Source organism: Pristiophorus japonicus, chromosome 11, assembly GCF_044704955.1.
Source record: "Pristiophorus japonicus isolate sPriJap1 chromosome 11, sPriJap1.hap1, whole genome shotgun sequence".
NCBI classification, from domain to species: domain Eukaryota; kingdom Metazoa; phylum Chordata; class Chondrichthyes; family Pristiophoridae; genus Pristiophorus; species Pristiophorus japonicus.
The window spans coordinates 110,080,884-110,099,125 of NC_091987.1; the positions used below are offsets into that span (position 1 = coordinate 110,080,884).

The 18,242-nt window shown below is 46.1% G+C and overlaps 1 protein-coding gene across 1 annotated transcript in view; it reads right to left on the minus strand.

Annotated features, from left to right (window-relative positions):
• cnksr2a (connector enhancer of kinase suppressor of Ras 2a) overlaps positions 1 to 18,242 on the minus strand; it is a 799,210-nt gene that overhangs the window by 643,466 nt on the left and 137,502 nt on the right. The gene's annotated exons all lie outside the window — the stretch shown is intronic.

The window sequence follows — 18,242 nt, forward strand, 5'->3', positions numbered from 1 at the left end:
AGTTAAGGGATTTTACAATGCAGTAACACTTCAATTTTACCAAAAAAGAGACATCATCAATAATAAATGATAAATAAATCAATAATCAATAAATCAACCAATAAATCAAAAAAAAAATTAAAAATAAAAAAATAAAAATAAATATTTAAAAAAATCAATAAATAAAAAACAAAACGTTTCTACTCACCGACTGCAGCACCGGGAGCCCTCCAACAGCCTGCCGAAGAGCTGGTCGGGTGGGCCCCACCACTGAGGAGGAGTTTGGGCAGGGCCCGCCACCGAAGAGCTGCAGTTCGGGTGGGGCCCACAACCAGGGAGGAGTTCAGGCGGGCCCTGCCACCAAAGAGGTGCTGGTCGGGCAGGCCCCGCCGCCAAGGAGGTAAGGGCAGTGGCGACGAGGCGAGGGACGGTGAGGGGCACTCGGCCCGGGATAGGGGCGGCGAACAGCACGACGTCCCTTTGGCCAGGGATAGGGTCGCCCGGAGACAGGCCATGCTGGGAGGGCGAGGAGCTATGCACACGCGCGCAGCTGCCGGCACTCTTTTTTGGCGCAGGGCTGTAGCTCCACCCTCAGCTGCTTGTGTTGCGTTGCGCTGACTGTGAAACAGGCCTGCTGGACTCAGAGAATCACAAGGTAAGTTTTAGGCACTTTTTTTATTCTAAAAAATAGGCGGGCCTCTCGGTGTGTGGCATTCTGGGAGGACATCCAAAACTTGGGCCCACAATGTCTACTAGTTGCTTTTTAAGCATCATTAATGTTCAGAAACTTTACAAGGTGCTTCACAAATAGACATCAGGGGTGTGAAACTGCCCCTTTTTAAAGCCCCGTTAGCACCTCGCGGGGCGGGGGTGTGGGGGAGGACAAACGGGTCAGAGGAGACTTTTTGCCCGGATGAGGGGAGCGCTACCACCTCCCGGGAAATTGCTCAGGAGTTTGCTGAGGTGCTGCCATAGTTAGCGCCCTGGGCTGCTGCGCAACAAGCAATGACATCATCGCCGTACGCGGTGACCCCTCTCCACCCTGTGCCGATCCCTTTACCGCCCCTAGGGCTGTGAAGCTGACCGACATTCGCTCTCGGGCGGTGATTAAAGAGGAGGGCGCTAGCGGTTCGCCATCTTTTTTGGTTTGCCAACTCTCGGGTCGGCTCTACAATGACGGCCCTAGCCGTGTCCGGGCCGCGATCTTGCAGCCCAGCACTCCGTTTTGAGTGCTGACCTGCAGGCCCAGTCCCACAATGCCCCGGTGGCCGAGTGGAGGCCAGCTGAGGCCTTAGAGTGCGCAGCGGCCCTCCCATTTAAGTGAAGGGGAGGGGTGTTGAAGCGCTACGTGGAGTATTCGCCTCGTGCTTCCCTCCCCGCCAACCACCCCCAAAGGAAGTGGAGCGCCGCAAGATGTGCTCCACTTCCTTTGAGGGATGTAAGCCCAATTCAGCGGCGGGGCAGGACTTCTGCGCCGGACACAGAATGTCCCGGTCCCAGATGGTTACTGCTCCCAATCGAGGTGCAGGGCAATTTCACCAAGGAATATGGTCATCGAGTCAGCTATTCGGTAGTGGATTGACAGAAGGAGTTGACACAGGCAATGTTGCAGAGACAGATGTAAGTGGTCTTGGTGATGATTAGAAAATGGGGCAACTCAGGGTCAAACAGGACAGTCAGGGGAGGGTTGGTGACATAGGAGTGGATTTTGTGGCGGGGGCTGAATATGTTGGCTTTGTTAATCCTGATTTTGAACCAGGGAAACATTGTGATTGGTCAAAGGCTGAATGTCAGATAAGCAGTCAGAAAACACGAGAGCAGAAAGGTTAAGAGAAAGCTGGAGGTAGGGTTGGACATCATAAGCATACCCGTAAATGCTGACCCTGTGGATGATTTCGGCAAGAGGCAACTTATCAATAAGTAAATGGAAGAGACCAAAGATAGATCTTTGGAAGGAAAATAAACCATTGCTGGAGGTGCACTGCATGTGCTCAGATTAGTAGCAATGGAACACAGGAACTGGAATGGAGCTGTTCCGCCATTCAGTTAAATCATGGCTGATCTGTGCCTCAACTCCATTTACCCATCTTTGTTCCATATCCCTTGACAGATTTATCTAACAAAAATCTATTGCTCACAGTCTTATAAATTTTAAATGATCCTTTTGGGGGAGAGAGTTCCAGATTTCCACTACCATTTGTGTGACAATGTGCTTTCTGATTTCACGTCTAAATAGCCACATTCCAATTTTAAGATTGTCCTCTTGTTCTGGATTCCCCCACGTGAGAAAATAATTTCTCTGTACCTACTCTATAAAATACCTTTATAATTTTAAATAGCTCGATTAGATCACCCCCTCAACCTTCTGAACTCAAGGGAATACAAGCCAAGTTTATGCAACTTATCCCCGCAGTTTAACCTTTCCTGAGGTTCAATGCCCAAAAGAGAACGCAGTACTCCAGGTGGGGTCTGACTAAGGCTCAGTGCAACTGAAACATCACTTCCTTCAATTCCAACCCTCTTGATATATCCTTTCGGATTACTTTTTGTGCCTTTTGTAGATTTGTGTTTTGTGTACATGGACATTGAAATTCCTTTGCTGCTCCACAGCTCCTAATCTCTCACCATTTTTAAGAAAAGGTTCCGATTTATCTCACTCGGATCCAAAGTGGATGACTTCACACTTCCCCATATTGAACTCCATCTGCCATAGATTTCCCACTTAGGCTTTCTATGTCCCTTTGTAGCTTCCTGCTCCCATCCACACAACTCTGCAAATTTTGAGATACAACTCTCTATTCCTTCATCCAAGTCATTAATATCTATGATGAAAAGCTGATGCAACAGTACCGATCCCAGAGAACACCACTTGAAAGACAAACCATAATGAACTAATCTTTCTGGGAGCAAAATGGCACTGCGCTCAGATTGGGGGCAATAACCAACCAGGGGCGGGACTTTTAGCACCCGGTGGGAAGTCCTGCCCCCGCCGCGGAAAAACCCTTGTCGCCCCTGAAAGGAAGCAGAGTGCAATCTCCCGTGCTCCACTTCCTTTGGGGGCAGTAACCAGGCCGCTGCAGGGGCAGGGAGTCAAGCACTACACGGATGATCAGCCTGGTGCTGATGCGCTTCAAAGCCCCTCTCCTTCACTGAAAGGGGAGGACCATTGTGCATTCTGCACAGCCTCTGATGGCCTCCACTGGGCCACCAGGGCAGTGTGCGAGTGGATCAGCAGCCTGGCACCTGGCAATTTACCCTGCGGGGCGGTAAGGGGTCAGTGTGGGGTGGTGAGGGGTTGCTGCGCATGGCGATGACATCATCGCCGGTTGCGCAGCGGCCTGGGGCGCTAACCTCGGGATGCAGTAATGTCAGGGCAGCGCCTCCACAAACTCCCGGCAATTTCCCGGGAGGAGGTAGTGTCCGCCTCTCAGAGCGAAAACTGTCCCCACCTCAAGAGGCGTTAACAGGGCTATAAAAAGGGGTAATTTTGCCTCCTCTGTCTCCTGTTCCCAACCAAAACCTGACCAATTTCACATGGTTACCTCCTATTTTGTGTGCTCTCATTTTTGCTAATAATCTCGTGCAGCACATTCTGAAAGTCCATATAGACAACATCCATAGGCACTTCCCAACATACCATGCTAGTGAAATACTCAAAAAATGGAACTAGATTACCTACCCTTCACAAATCCACACTGACTCGCTTTGATCAGCGCATATTTGTCCAAGTGCTCAGTCACTCTGTCTCTGATGATAGATTGCAGTAACATCCTCATAACTGATATTAAATGGACAGGTCTTTAAATATCTGATTGCTCCTTCCCTCCCTTCTTAAACAATATTGACATTTGCAATTTTTCAATCCAAAGGCACAATTCCTGAATCCAGTGAGCTGTGGAAGATTATGACAAATGCATCTGCAATTTCCTCATCTATTTCTTTTCATACCCTGAGGGTAGAAACCATCAGGTACTGCAGATTTGTCTATATTAAATCCATTTATTTCCTTCATTACCAATTTGTTTATTTATATAAAATCCATTAACTCCATGCAGTAGCAGACCGAGGCCTGAGAGTGAGGATAAAAGCCGCAGCAGACCTGCAACTTTAAGGAATCTAATACGGCCAGTGTGATCTCCTGGACTAGTGTCAATCGCCTGGTTCGGTCAGAGAGGAATTTTACCTAAATATATTCAAAAAGGAGTTAGATGTAGTCCTTACTGCTAGGGGGAATCAAAGGGTATGGCGAGAAAGCAGGAATGGGGTACTGAAGTTGCATATTCAGCCATGAACTCATTGAATGGCGGTGCAGGCTCGATGGGCCGAATGGCCTACTCCTGCACCTATTTTCTATGTTTCTATGTTTCCCAGATTTTTTCCCCCAATTGGCCTGGGTTTTATCTGTTTTTTTGTCTCTCCCAGGAGATCGCACGGCTCTGGGTGGGGAGAACTCTGCAGGTAAGTGATTGGTAATGACTGTGGGCTAAGTCTTTCTTTTACGTTAACATATAGCATATAACTAAATTCTAAAAACGAACCTTTATTTATTTAACTAATTTAATAAACTATATAAGGTTAATACTTTGATTAACAAGAAACTAATTCATGAAATAAAATAATGGGAAAACAGGAGATGTGTTGCTGCTGCAATATGTGGGAGCTTCTGGACGTTTTGGTCCAGGGCGACTACATCTGCGGTAAGTGTCTGCGGCTCGACGTACTTCGGCTCCGAGTTGAGGAGTTGGGAGTCCGAGCTGCAGACATTGCGAGACATCAGGGAGGGAGAAAGTTACCTGGACCTTTTTCTCCAGGAGGCAGCCATACCCTCTAGATTAAATACGAACTGACGCGTGGTCAGGGACAGGTGGGTGTGACTGCGAGTGAGGCAGGTATGGGGATCCAAGAGGTAGTATTGCAGAAGCCTCAGTCCCTGCACTTGTCCAATAGATTTGAGATCCTTGCAACCCTTGTGGACAAGTGTGCAGACTGCCGGGTGGACGAGCAGACTGACCAAGGCACCATGGTCCAGAAAGCCATTCAAGTGAGCGGAGTAAAGAGGCAGGTGGTTGTAGTAGGGGACAGTATAGTTAGGGGGATAGATAGGGTTCTCTGCAGCCGAGAGCGTGGGTCCCGACGGCTGTGTTGCCTACCCAGTGCCAGGGTAAAGGACATCTCCTCTGGCTGGAGAACAACTTGGAGTGGGAGGGGGAGAATCCTGTTATACCAATGACATAGGTAGGACTAAGAGGTTCTGCTGAGAGAATTTGAGCAGCTAGGGACTAAACTGAAAAGCAGAACCACAAAAGTAATAATCTCTGGATTATTACCTGAGCCACAAGCAAATTGGCATAGGGTCAATAGAATCAGGGCGATGAATGTGTGGCTCAGAGGTTGCTGTGGGAGAAGTGGGTTTCGATTCGTGGGGCACTGACACCAATACTCGGGAAAGAGAGAGCTGTTCCATGGGGACGGACGACACCTGAATATGCTGGGACCAGAGTTCGAGCTAATCGAATAACTAGGGTGGTAGATAGGGCTTTAAACTAAATGGGGGGGGGGGTGGCGGGGAGAGGGTCTTAGTGGAGAGAAATCTAGAATGCTGAAGAGAAAAGAAAAGGAAGCAATGCAGGAAAGTGATAACCAGATTATGTCAGGAAGGGACAGAGCACACAAACAAAAGAGTGCACAAGCAAATAGGGTCCAGGTAAGAAAAAAATAGCGATAAGATAAATAGGGCTATAGTACAAAATAATGTTAAGATGTCTAATAATGTTAAAAAGACAAATCTAAAAGCATTGTATCTGAATGCACAAAGCATTCATAATAAGGTAGACGAATTAACAGTGCAAATAGATGTAAACGGATACACGATAGTTGCAATTACGGAGACATGGTTGCAGGGTGACCAGGGTTGCGAACTGAATATCCAAGGATATTCGATATTTAGGAAGGAGAGGCAAAAAGGAAAAGGTGGCGTGGCATTGTTAATAAAGGATGAAATCAGAGCAATAGTGAGAAAGGATATTGGTTCAGAAAATCAAGATATAGAATCAGTCTGGGTGGAGCTAAGGAGCACCAAGAGGCAGAAAACATTGGTGGGAGTTGTACATAGGCCTCCAAACTGTAGTGGTAATGTAGGGGACAGCATCAAACAGGAAATTAGAGATGCATGTAACAAGGGTACTACAGTAATCGTAGGTGACTTTAATCTACATATAGACTGGTCAAACCAAATTAGTAATAATACTGTGGAGGATGAATTCCTGGAGTGTGTACAAGAAGGCTTTTTAGACTAGTATGTTGAGGAGCCTACTAGGGAATAGGGTATCCTAGATTGGGTATTGTGCCATGAGAAAGGGTTAATTAATACTCTTGTTATGCGGGGTCCTTTAGGGAAGAGTGACCATAACATGACTGAATTCTTTATTAAGATGGAAAGTGAAGTAGTCCAATCCGAAACTAGGGTCCTAAATCTAAACAAAGAAAACTACGAAGATATGAGGAATGAATTGGCTATGATAGATTGGGAAGATTCATTAAAAGGCATGATGGTGGATAGGCAATGGCTAACATTTAAGGAACGATTGCATGAATTGCAACAGTTATACATTCCTTTCTGGCACAAAAACCAAAAGGAAAAGTGACCCAACCATGGCTAACAAAAGAAATTAAGGATGGTATTAGATCCAAAGAGTCATCATACGAAGTTGCCAGAAAAAGTAGCAAGCCTGAGGATTGGGAACAGTTTAGAATTCAGCAAAAAATAGATTGATTAAGAGGGGAAAAATAGAATATGAGAGTAAACTTGCGAGGAACATAAAACGAACTGCAAAAGTTTATACAAGTACGTAAAAAGAAAAAGATTAGTGAGGACAAATGTAGGTCCTTTACAGACAGAAACGGGAGAATGTATAATGGGGAACAAGGAAATGGCAGAACAATTAAATAAATACTTTGGTTCTGTCTTCACGGAAGAGGACACAAATAACGTCCCAGAAATGCTAGAGAACCAAGGGTCTAGTGAGCAAGAGAAATTAAAGGAAATGATTATTAGTAAGAAAATAGTGCTGGAGAAACTAATGGGACTGAAGGCCGATAAATCTCTAGGGCCTGATGATCTGCATCCCAGAGTACTAAAAGAGGTAGCCATGGAAATAATGGATGCGTTGATTGTCATTTTCCAAAATTCTATAGATTATGGAACAGCTCCTGCAGATCGGAGGGTGGCAAATGTAACCCCACTATTTAAAAAAGGAGGGAGAGAGAAAACAGGGAACGACAGACCAGTTAGCCTAACATCAGTAGCAGGGAAAATGCTAGAGTCTATTATAAAGGATGTGATAACGGGACACTTAGAAATTATCAACGGGATTAGACAAAGTCAACATGGATTTATGAAAGGAAAATCATGTTTGATAAACCTACTGGAGTTTTTTTTGAGGATGTAACTGATAGAATAGATAAGGGAGAACCAGTGGATGTCATGTATTTGGATTTTCAGAAGGCCTTTGATAAAGTTCCACATAAGAGGTTAGTGTGCAAAATTAAAACACATAGGATTGGGGTAATATACTGGCATGGACTGAAAATTGGTTAACTGACAGGAAACAGAGTAGGAATAAACGGGTCTTTTTCGGGATAACGGGCACTGACTAGTGGGGTACCACAGGGATCAGTGCTTGGGCCCCAGCTATTCACAATATATATATATATATCAGCGAACCAAATGTAATATTTCCAAGTTTGCTGCCGACACAAAACTAGGTGGGATTGTGAGTTTTGAGGAGGATGCAAAAACTCTGCAAGGTGATTTAGATAGGTTGAGTGAGTGGGCAAACACATGGCAGATGCAGTATAACGTGGATAAAAGTGAAGTTATCCATTTTGGTAGGAAAAACAAAGACAAAGTATTATTTAAATGGTGGTAGCTTGGAAAATGTCCTTGTGCACCAGTCATTGAAAGCAAACATGCAGGTGCAGCAAGCAGTTAGGAAGGAAAATGATATATTGGCCTTCATTGCAAGAGGATTTGAATGCAGGAGCAAGGATGTCTTGCTACAGTTATACTGGGCCTTGGTGAGACCACACCTGGAGTATTGTGTGTAGTATTGGTCTCCTTACCTAAGAAAGGATATACTTGCCATAGAGGGAGTGCAACAAAGGTTCACCAGACTGATTCCTGGGTTGGCAGGACTGTCGTATGAAGAGAGATTGGGTCGACTAGGCCAATATTCACAAGAGTTTAGAAGAATGAGAGGGGATCTCATTGAAACGTATAAAATTCTGACGGGGCTGGATAGACTGGATGTGGGGAGGATGTTTCCCCTGGCTGGAAAGTCTAGAAAAACAGGTCACAGTCTCAGGATACGGGGTAGGAAATTTAGATGAGAAGAAATTTCTTCCCTCAGAGGGTGGTGAACCTGTCGAATTCTCTACCACAGAAGGCTGTGGAGGCCAAGTCACTGAATATATTTAAGAGGGAGATAGATAGATTTCTAGACACAAAGTGCATTAAGGGGTATGGGGAGAAAGTGGGAATATGGTGTTGAGATAGAGGATCAGCCATGATCATATTGAATGGCAGTGCAGACTCGAAGGGCCGACTGGCCTACTACTGCTCCTATTTTCTACGTTTCTATGTTTTTATCCCCTTTATTTATTTTTAGGTTTCCTTGTACCACTGGCATTTTTTTCTCTTCCTCTGCTGTGAAAACGGATATAAAGTATTCATTTAACAAGTCTGCCACTTCCTTAGTATCCATTCTATTCTCACCTCCACCATCTTTAAGAGGCAAATTTTATAAAAACTGTAGCCGTTAGCTTTGATGTATTTTTATATTCCCTTTTTGAACCTATTATTACTTTCATTGTATCCCTTTGTTGCTTTTTACAGCTCTCCCAGTCTGCTGGATTTCCACATCCTTGCATTTTGACAAGTCCTTTCCCTTAACTTGATACAGTCTCTCACCTCATTTGTTGACCATGGTTGCTTTTTAGATATATATATTGGTTTGGTACCGTACCAAATACTTTGAATACGTCCCACTGTTTGTCTGTAGGTTTACCCATTAATAGTTCAGACCAGTTTACTGCAGTCAATTCATCTCTCATCCCATCAAAGTTTGCCTTACATGAATTTAAAAATTTGGTTTATATCTCTCTCTTCTCCCTCTCAAACCCAATATCAAACTCGAGCATATTATGGTCACTATCAGTCAGGGAGAGGCAGCGCAGAGGAAGAGGCGCGGGAGATCGGAGGAGGAGGCCTATAAAAGGCCCATCAGTTGGGGAGCGGCAGCGTAGGAGGAAGAGGTGCGGGAGATCGGAGGAGGCCACCAGCTGGTGCAGCTGCAGCAGGGAGAGAAGGCAAAAAAGTAGAAAGGAATCGAAGGACATTCTGAAAAGGGAGGGTGAACAGCCAGTTGTCGTGGTGCACAGTGGTACCAACGATATAGGTAAAAAAAAGGGATGAGGTCCTACGAGACGAATTTAAGGAGCTAGGAGCTAAATTAAAACGAAGGACCTCAAAAGTAGTAATCTCGGGATTGCTACCAGTGCCACATGCTAGTCAGAGTAGGAATCGCAGGATAGCTCAGATGAATACGTGGCTTGAGCAGTGGTGCAGAAGGGAGGGATTCAAATTCCTGGGGCATTGGAACCGGTTCTGGGGGAGGTGGGACCAGTACAAACCGGACGGTCTGCACCTGGGCAGGACCGGAACCAATGTCCGATGGGGAGTGTTTGCTCGTGCTGTTGGGGAGGAGTTAAACTAATATGGCAAGGGGATGGGAACCAATGCAGGGAGACAGAGGGAAACAAAATGGAGACAAAAGCAATAGACAGAAAGATGAGTAAAAGTGGAGGGCAGAGAAACCCAAGGCAAAAAACAAAAAGGGCCACCATACAGCAAAATTTTAAAGGGTCAAAGTGTAATAAAAAGGCAAGCATGAAAGCTCGGTGCCTCAATGCAAGGAGTATTCGGAACCCAGGAGAGGGCTCTGAGCTAGTTAGAGTGGGTGAGAGCTCAGATGAACAGGACCCCAAGAAAGAATGCAAAAGGCAGGAGGCAACAGAGCAGAGTAGCACTGGGGAAAGTGTAAACCACAGGGTGATAGGAAGGGACAATATGTATGAATATAAAGGGGCTGCAGGAGGGGTCAAAACTAAAAAACATTGTTTAAAAACTAGTATTAAAACACTCGACCGAAACGCATGGAGCATTCGAAATAAAGTAAATGAGTTGACGGCACAAATCATTACAAATGGGTATGATTTGGTGGCCATTACAGAAACGTGGTTGCGGGGGGGGGTGGCAAGACTGGGAATTAAACATACAGGGGTATCTGACAATTTGGAAAGACAGACAAGAAGGGAAAGGAGGTGGGGTAGCTCTGTTAATAAAGGATGATATCAGGGCAGTTGTGAGAGACGATATTGGCTCTAATGAACAAAATGTTGAATCATTGTGGGTGGAGATTAGAGGTAGTAAGGGGAAAAAGTCACTGGTGGGCGTAGTTTATAGGCCCCCAAATAATAATTTCACGGTGGGGCGGGCAATACTCAAGGGAATAATGGAGGCATGTGAAAAAGGAACGGCAGTAATCATGGGGGATTTTAACCTACATATCGATTGGCCAAATCAAATCACACGGGGTAGCCTTGAGGAAGAATTCATAGAATGCATACGGGATTGTGACTTTAAACAGTATGTTACAGAACCTACAAGGGAGCAAGCTATATTAGATCTGGTCCTGTGTAATGAGACAGGAATAATAAACGATCTCCGAGTAAAAGATCCTCTCGGAATGAGTGATCACAGTATGGTTGAATTTGTAATACAGATTGAGGGTGAGGAAGTAGTGTCTCAAACGAGCATACTATGCTTAAACAAAGGGGACTACAATGGGATGAGGGCAGAGTTGGCTAAAGTAGACTGGGAACACAGACTAAACAGTGGCACAATTGAGGAACACTGGAGGACTTTTAAGGAGCTCTTTCATAGTGAAGAAGGGCGGTAAGAGAAGGGATAACCAGCCGTGGATAACCAAGGAAATAAAGGAGAGTATCAAATTAAAAACCAATGCGTATAAGGTGGCCAAGGTTAGTGGGAAACTAGAAGATTGGGAAAATTTTAAACGACAGCAAACAATGACAAAGAAAGCAATAAAGAAAGGAAAGATAGATTACGAAAGTAAACTTGCGCAAAACATAAAAACAGATAGTAAAAGCTTTTACCGATATATAAATTGGAAAAGAGTGACTAAAGTAAATGTTGGTCCCTTAGAAGATGAGAAGGGGGATTTCATAATGACAAATGTGGAAATGGCTGAGACTTTAAACAATTATTTTGCTTCGGTCTTCACAGTGGAAGACACAAAAACCATGCCAAAAATTGCTGGTCACGGGAATGTGGGAAGGGAGGACCTTGAGACAATCACTATCACTAGGGGGGTAGTGCTGGACAGACTAATGGGACTCAAAGTAGACATGTCCCCTGGTCCTGATGAAATGCATCCCAGGGTATTAAAAGAGATGGCGGAAGTTATAATCTACCAAAATTTTCTGGATTCTGGGGAGGTACCAGCAGATTGGAAAGCAGCTAATGTAACGCCTCTGTTTAAAAAAGGGGGCAGACAAAAGGCAGGTAACTATAGGCCGGTTAGTTTAACATCTGTAGTGGGGAAAATGCTTGAAGCTATCATTAAGGAAGAAATAGCGGGACATCTAGATAGGAATAGTGCAATCAAGCAGACGCAACATGGATTCATGAAGGGGAAATCATGTTTAACTAATTTACTGGAATTCTTTGAGGATATAATGAGCATGGTGGATAGAGGTGTACCGATGGATGTGGTGTATTTAGATTTCCAAAAGGCATTCGATAAGGTGCCACACAAAAGGTTACTGCAGAAGATAAAGGTACGCAGAGTCAGAGGAAATGTATTAGCATGGATAGAGAATTGGCTGGCTAACAGAAAGCAGAGAGTTGGGATAAATGGGTCCTTTTCGGGTTGGAAATCGGTGGTTAGTGGTGTGCCACAGGGATCGGTGCTGGGACCACAACTGTTTACAATATACATAGATGACCTGGAAGAAGGGACAGAGTGTAGTGTAACAAAATTTGCAGATGACACAAAGATTAGTGGAAAAGCGGGTTGTGTAGAGGACACAGAGAGGCTGCAAAGAGATTTAGATAGGTTAAGCGAATGGGCTAAGGTTTGGCAGATAGAATACAATGTCGGAAAGTGTGAGGTCATCCACCTTGGGGGAAAAAAAAACAGTAAAAGGGAATATTATTTGAATGGGGAGAAATTACAACATGCTGAGGTGCAGAGGGACCTGGAGGTCCTTGTGCATGAATCCAAAAATGTTAGTTTGCAGGTGCAGCAGGTAATCAGGAAGGCGAATGGAATGTTGGCCTTCATTGCGAGAGGGATGGAGTACAAAAGCAGGGATGTCCTGCTGCAACTGTATAGGGTATTGGTGAGGCCACACCTGCAGTACTGCGTGCAGTTTTGGTCACCTTACTTAAGGAAGGATATACTAGCTTTGGAAGGGGTACAGAGACGATTCACTAGGCTGATTCCAGAGATGAGGGGGTTACCTTATGATGATAGATTGAGTAGACTGGGTCTTTACTCGTTGGAGTTCAGAAGGATGAGGGGTGATCTTATTGAAACATTTAAAATAATGAAAGGGATAGACAAGATAGAGGCAGAGAGGTTGTTTCCACTGGTCGAGGAGACTAGAACTAGGGGGCACAGCCTCAAAATACGGGGGAGCCAACTTAAAACTGAGTTGAGAAGGAATTTCTTCTCCCAGAGGGTTGTGAATCTGTGGACTTCTCTGCCAAAGGAAGCAGTTGAGGCTAGCTCATTGAATGTATTCAAATCACAGATAGATAAGATTTTTAACCAATAAGGGAATTAAAGGTTACGGGGAGCGGGCGGGTAAGTGGAGCTGAGTCCACGGCCAGATCAGCCATGATCTTGTTGAATGGCAGGCTCGAGGGGCTAGATGGCCTCCTCCTGTTCCTAATTCTTATGTTCTTATGTTCTTTATGAACCAGTGAGTGTAGAACTGAAGCCAGCCAGAGTCAGCACCTTCAGGGGAGGAGAAGGAGGGAATCAGTGAGTGTAGAACTGAAACCAGGCTGAGTCGGCATTTTCAGGGGAGGAGAAGGATGGAATGAATGAGTGTAGAACTGAACCCAGCCAGAGTCAGCACCTTCAGGGGAGGAGAGGGAGGGGAACCAGTGAATGTAGAACTGAAGCCAGCCAGAGTCAGCACTTTCAGGGGAGGAGAAGGAGGGAATGAATGAGTGTAGAACCGAACTCAGCTCGAGTCCGGCACCTTCAGGGCAGGAGAGGGAGGAGAACCAGGGAGTCTAGAACTGATCCCAGCCCGAGTCAGCATTTTAAAGGGACAAGGGGAAGTCCAGTTGAGCTGAATGGCACTGCTTTATGACATCACTGAAGTGCCGAGTATCCAACCTTCCTGAGCCCTGCGCATTATGGGCTGGAGTTAGCATTTGATGGGGCAGTGTAGAGGGAGGCTTATGCTGTATCTAACGCATGCTGTATCTCACTGGAGTGTGTTTCAGGCAGACACTAGGTGCTCAGAATACCCATAGAATACAGTCTGGAAGTGAACCCAGCCTGAGTCAGCCCCTTCCGGCGAGGAGACGGGGGAGAACCAGCGAGTGTCGAACTGAACCCAGCCAGAGTCAGTACGTTCAGGTGAGGAGAGTGAAGGGAACCAGTGAGTGTAGAACTGAACCCAACCAGAGTCAGTACGTTCAGGTGAGGAGAGTGAAGGAAACCAGTGAGTGTAGAACTGAACCCAGCCAGAGTCACCACCTTCACGGGAGGAGAGAGAGGTGAACCAGTGCATGTAGAACTGAACCCAGCCAGAGTCAGTATGTTCAGGTGAGGAGAGTGAAGGGAACCAGTGAGTGTAGAACTGAACCCAACCAGAGTCAGTACGTTCAGGTGAGGAGAGTGAATGGAACCAGTGAGTATAGAACTGAACCCAGCCAGAGTCACCACCTTCACGGGAGGAGAGAGAGGTGAACCAGTGCATGTAGAACTGAACCCAGCCAGAGTCAGCACCTTTCGGGGAGGACAGAGAGGGGAACCAGTGAATGTAGAACTGCACCCAGCCAAAGTCAGCACCTTCAGGGGAGGACAGAGAGGGGAACCAGTGAATGTAGAACTGCACCCAGCCAAAGTCAGCACCTTCAGGGGGAGGAGAAGGATGGGGATCCAGTGAGTGTAGAATTGAAGACAGCTCGAGTCAGCATTTTACAAGGACAAGGGGAGCGCCAGTTGAGCTGAATGGCACTGCTTTATGACATCACTTCAGTGCCGAGCAACCAACCTTCCTGGGTCCTCCTCATTATGGACTGGAGTTAGCATTTGATGGGGCAGTGTAGAGGGAGCCTTGCTCTGTGTCTTAACCCGTGTTGTACCTGCCCTCGGAGTGTGTGGTGCACACAGTGTAGAGGGAGCCTGACTCTGTATCAAACCCATGCTGCATCTGACTGGAGTGTGTTTCAGGCAGACACTAGGTGCTCAAAATACCCATAGAATACAGTGTAGAACTGAACCCAGCCAGAGTCACCACCTTCAGGGGAGGACAGGGAGGGGAACCAGCGAGTGTCGAACTGAACCCAGCCAGAGTCAGCACCTTCAGGGGAGGAGAGGGGATTCAGTGAGTGTAGAGCTGAACCCAGCCAGAGTCACCACCTTCAGGGGAGGAGAGGGAGGGTATCCAGTGAGTGTAGAATTCAATCTAGCCAGAGTCGGCACCTTCAGGGGAGGAGAGTGAGGGGAACCAGTGAGTGGAGAACTGAACCCAGCCAGATTCAGCTCCTTTGGTGTCAGATTAGGAAAAGGGGAGGTGCAATGAGACGTGGGTGTCATGGTACATCAGTCATTGAAGGTTGGCATGCAGGTACAGCAAGCGGTTAAGAAAGCAAATGGCATGTTGGCCTTCATAGCGAGGGGATTTGAGTACAGGGACAGGGAGGTGTTACTACAGTTGTACAGGGCCTTGGTGAGGCCACACCTGGAGTATTGTGTACAGTTTTGGTCTCCTAACTTGAGGAAGAACATTCTTGCAATTGAGGGAGCACAGAGAAGGTTCACCAGACTGATTCCCGGGATGGCGGGACTGACATATCAAGAAAGACTGGATCAACTGGGCTTGTATTAACTGGAGTTCAGAAGAATGAGAGGGGATCTCATAGAAACGTTTAAAATTCTGACTGGTTTAGACAGGTTAGATGCAGGAAGAATGTTCCCAATGTTGGGGAAGTCCAGAACCAGGGGTCAAAGTCTAAGGATAAGGGGTAAGCCATTTAGGACTGAGATGAGGAGAAACTTCTTCACCCAGAGAGTTGTTAACCTGTGGAATTCTCTACAATTCGTTGGATCTATTCAAGAGGGAGATAGATATGGCCCTTACAGCTAAAGAATCAAGAGGTATGGAGAGAAAGCAAGAAAGGGGTACTGAGGTGAATGATCAGCCATGATCTTACTGAATGGTGGTGCATGCTCGAAGGGCCGAATGGCCTACTCCTGCACCTATTTTCTATGTTTCTATGTTCAAGATGCTCCCTACTGTCAGGTTGTTAACTAATTCTGGCTCATTATTCATCACTAAATCCAGCGTGACCTGTTCCCTTGTCCGTTCGAAAACACGTTGTTCATGAAATACATTCTAGAAATTCATTTCCTTCACTCCTTGAGCTGTTCTGCTTCTCCCAGTCTATATGGGACTGTAAAATCTCCCATTCTAACCATGATGTTTTTTCCACATACTTCCCTGATTTCTGTATTTATGCACCCCCACCCCCCACTAAATCACTACTGTCAAAATGTCTGCAGACAACTCCTGTCAGGCTTGCATTCTTTGCTGTTCCCCAACTCTACTCATCATGTTTCTACTGCCCAATCATCTTTTATACAATCACTTCTTTCTACTGCAGTAATTGTATTTTTTATATAGTGTTGTACCCCCTCCTTTCCAATTTACCTATATTTTTAAAAGATCCAAAAGCCTGGAATATTTAACTCCCAATTATGTTCAGGTTGTAGCCAGGTCTTTGAGATGGCTACAACACCATACCCTTTCAGCTGAATTTGTGCTGCTCGCTCACCACTATAAGAGCAGTCCCACGGAGTGGATTGACTGAGGGGAAGCATTGGAAGAGGGTGGCAAGGCTGAACAGACAGAAAGATTGAGGAGGGATATCAGAGTCACAGAGGATGCTACTCATTTTAGCCAGAGCTGTTTCATTACTGTGAGAAGGGTTGAATCTGGACTAGAACAATTTGAATAGCAACTAACAGAACCAATGAGCATGGAGCAGAGAGGCCACAATATGTTGAGATTTTAGAGAGGAAAGGAAGGTTGGATCTGGGCGCGATTCGGGGAGGGGTTGATGATCAGTTTTGAAGTGGCGAGCAACAGTGCCCGAAGAAAATGAACGTTCAACATGGGGGCCTGGAAAGGAAGCTGAGTAACAAGGAGCTGAGATGATAGGAATTGAGGGGGCTGAGATGGTCGGGGATTGAGGGGGCTGAGATGGCAGGGGATTGAGGGGGCTGAGATGGCAGGGGATTGAGGGGGCTGAGATATCAGGGGATTGAGGGGGCTGAGCTGGTAGGGGACTGAGGGGGCTGAGCTGGTAGGGGACTGAGGGGGCAGGAGCTGGGTCACATAGGCGTGATGAGCTTTGAGAGGGCTGATGATGGGAAAGCACCCATACTGCTCACAACAGAAAATTTAAATATGTTCGATAAATTGAACTGCAGTCTGTTGATTACAATTCAGATTTGTTTTCCTTGAGAAAGAAGGAAAATGGATCTGGAATATTCAAAATTCAAATTGAATATTCTTCCTTTTTCCTCAACCGAGGATTCCTCTTCACCACGATTTGCAGGGCCCTCGACCGTGTCCGTCCCATTTCGAGCTCTTCTGCTCTCATCACTTCCCCTCCCTCCCAGAACCACAATAGGGTTCCCCTTACAACCCACCAGCCTCTACATTCTACGGATCATCCTCCGCCACCTCCAGCATGAATCCACCACCAAAAACATTTTCTCCCTCCCCTTCTCTTACAGTATTCCAAAGACGTCGTTCCCTCTACAACACCCCTGATCCATTCTTCTATCACCCCCAAAACCCCTTCCCCTTCCCATGGCACCTTTCCGTGCAAGCACAGGAGATGCAACGCCTGACATTTTACCTCCTCCCTTCCCACCGTCCAGTGCCCAAAACATTCCTTCCAGGTGAAACAGCAAATTACTTGTACTTCTTTCAATTTAGTACACTGTATTCGCTACATTGGGGAGAACAAGCTTGAATTGGGTGACCGCTTTGCGGAACACCTCCAATCAGTCTGCAAGCATGAACCCAAGCTTCCAGTCGCCTGTCATTTTAATTCTCCAGCCCACTCCCACTCTGACCTCTTTGTCCTCAGCTTTCTATATTGCTCGCATGACACTGAACGTAAGCTTGAGGAACAGCACCTCATCTTCGGTTTAGCACTTTACAGCCTTCCAAACTCAATACTGAATTCAACGATTTCAGATCATAACCTCTGCCCCCATTTTTTCAGACGTCAGCTGCTAATGATGATTCTGATATTCCCATTCACACCTCATTCAGACCCATCTTTTGTTTCTTTACTTGTCCCATTACCATTTCCTTTTGCCTTGCACCATTTAATCTCTCCTGCCTTGCACCCTATCACAGACCTTCCCTTTTGTTTTTTTCTCCACTCCTCCCTTTCCCTGTCCCTGTACTTGCTTAAAACCTGTTACATCTCTAACCTTTTCTAGATATGACGAAGGGTCATCAACCTGAAATGCTAACTCTGTTTCTCTTTCCACAGATGCTGACTGACCTGCTGAGTATTTCCAACATTTTCAGTTTTTATTGTAGTATTTTACTCCTTGACTTGAAAAGGCCAGCGGCAGTCGAGAGGCAGCGGCAGAGGAGAGGCGGGAGTTCGGGGCGTTGGTGAGGCCTATAAAGGCCAGCGGCAGTCGAGAGGCAGCGGCAGAGGAGAGGCGGGAGTTCGGGGCGTTGGTGAGGCCTATAAAGGTCAGCGGCAGTCGAGAGGCGGCGACAGAAGAGAGGCGGGAGTTCGGGGTGTTGGTGAGGCCTACAAAGGCCAGCGACAGTCGAGAGGCAGCGGCAGAGGAGAGGCCTACCGATGCAGCTGCAGCAGGGAGGCAGAAAGAAGTAGTAAC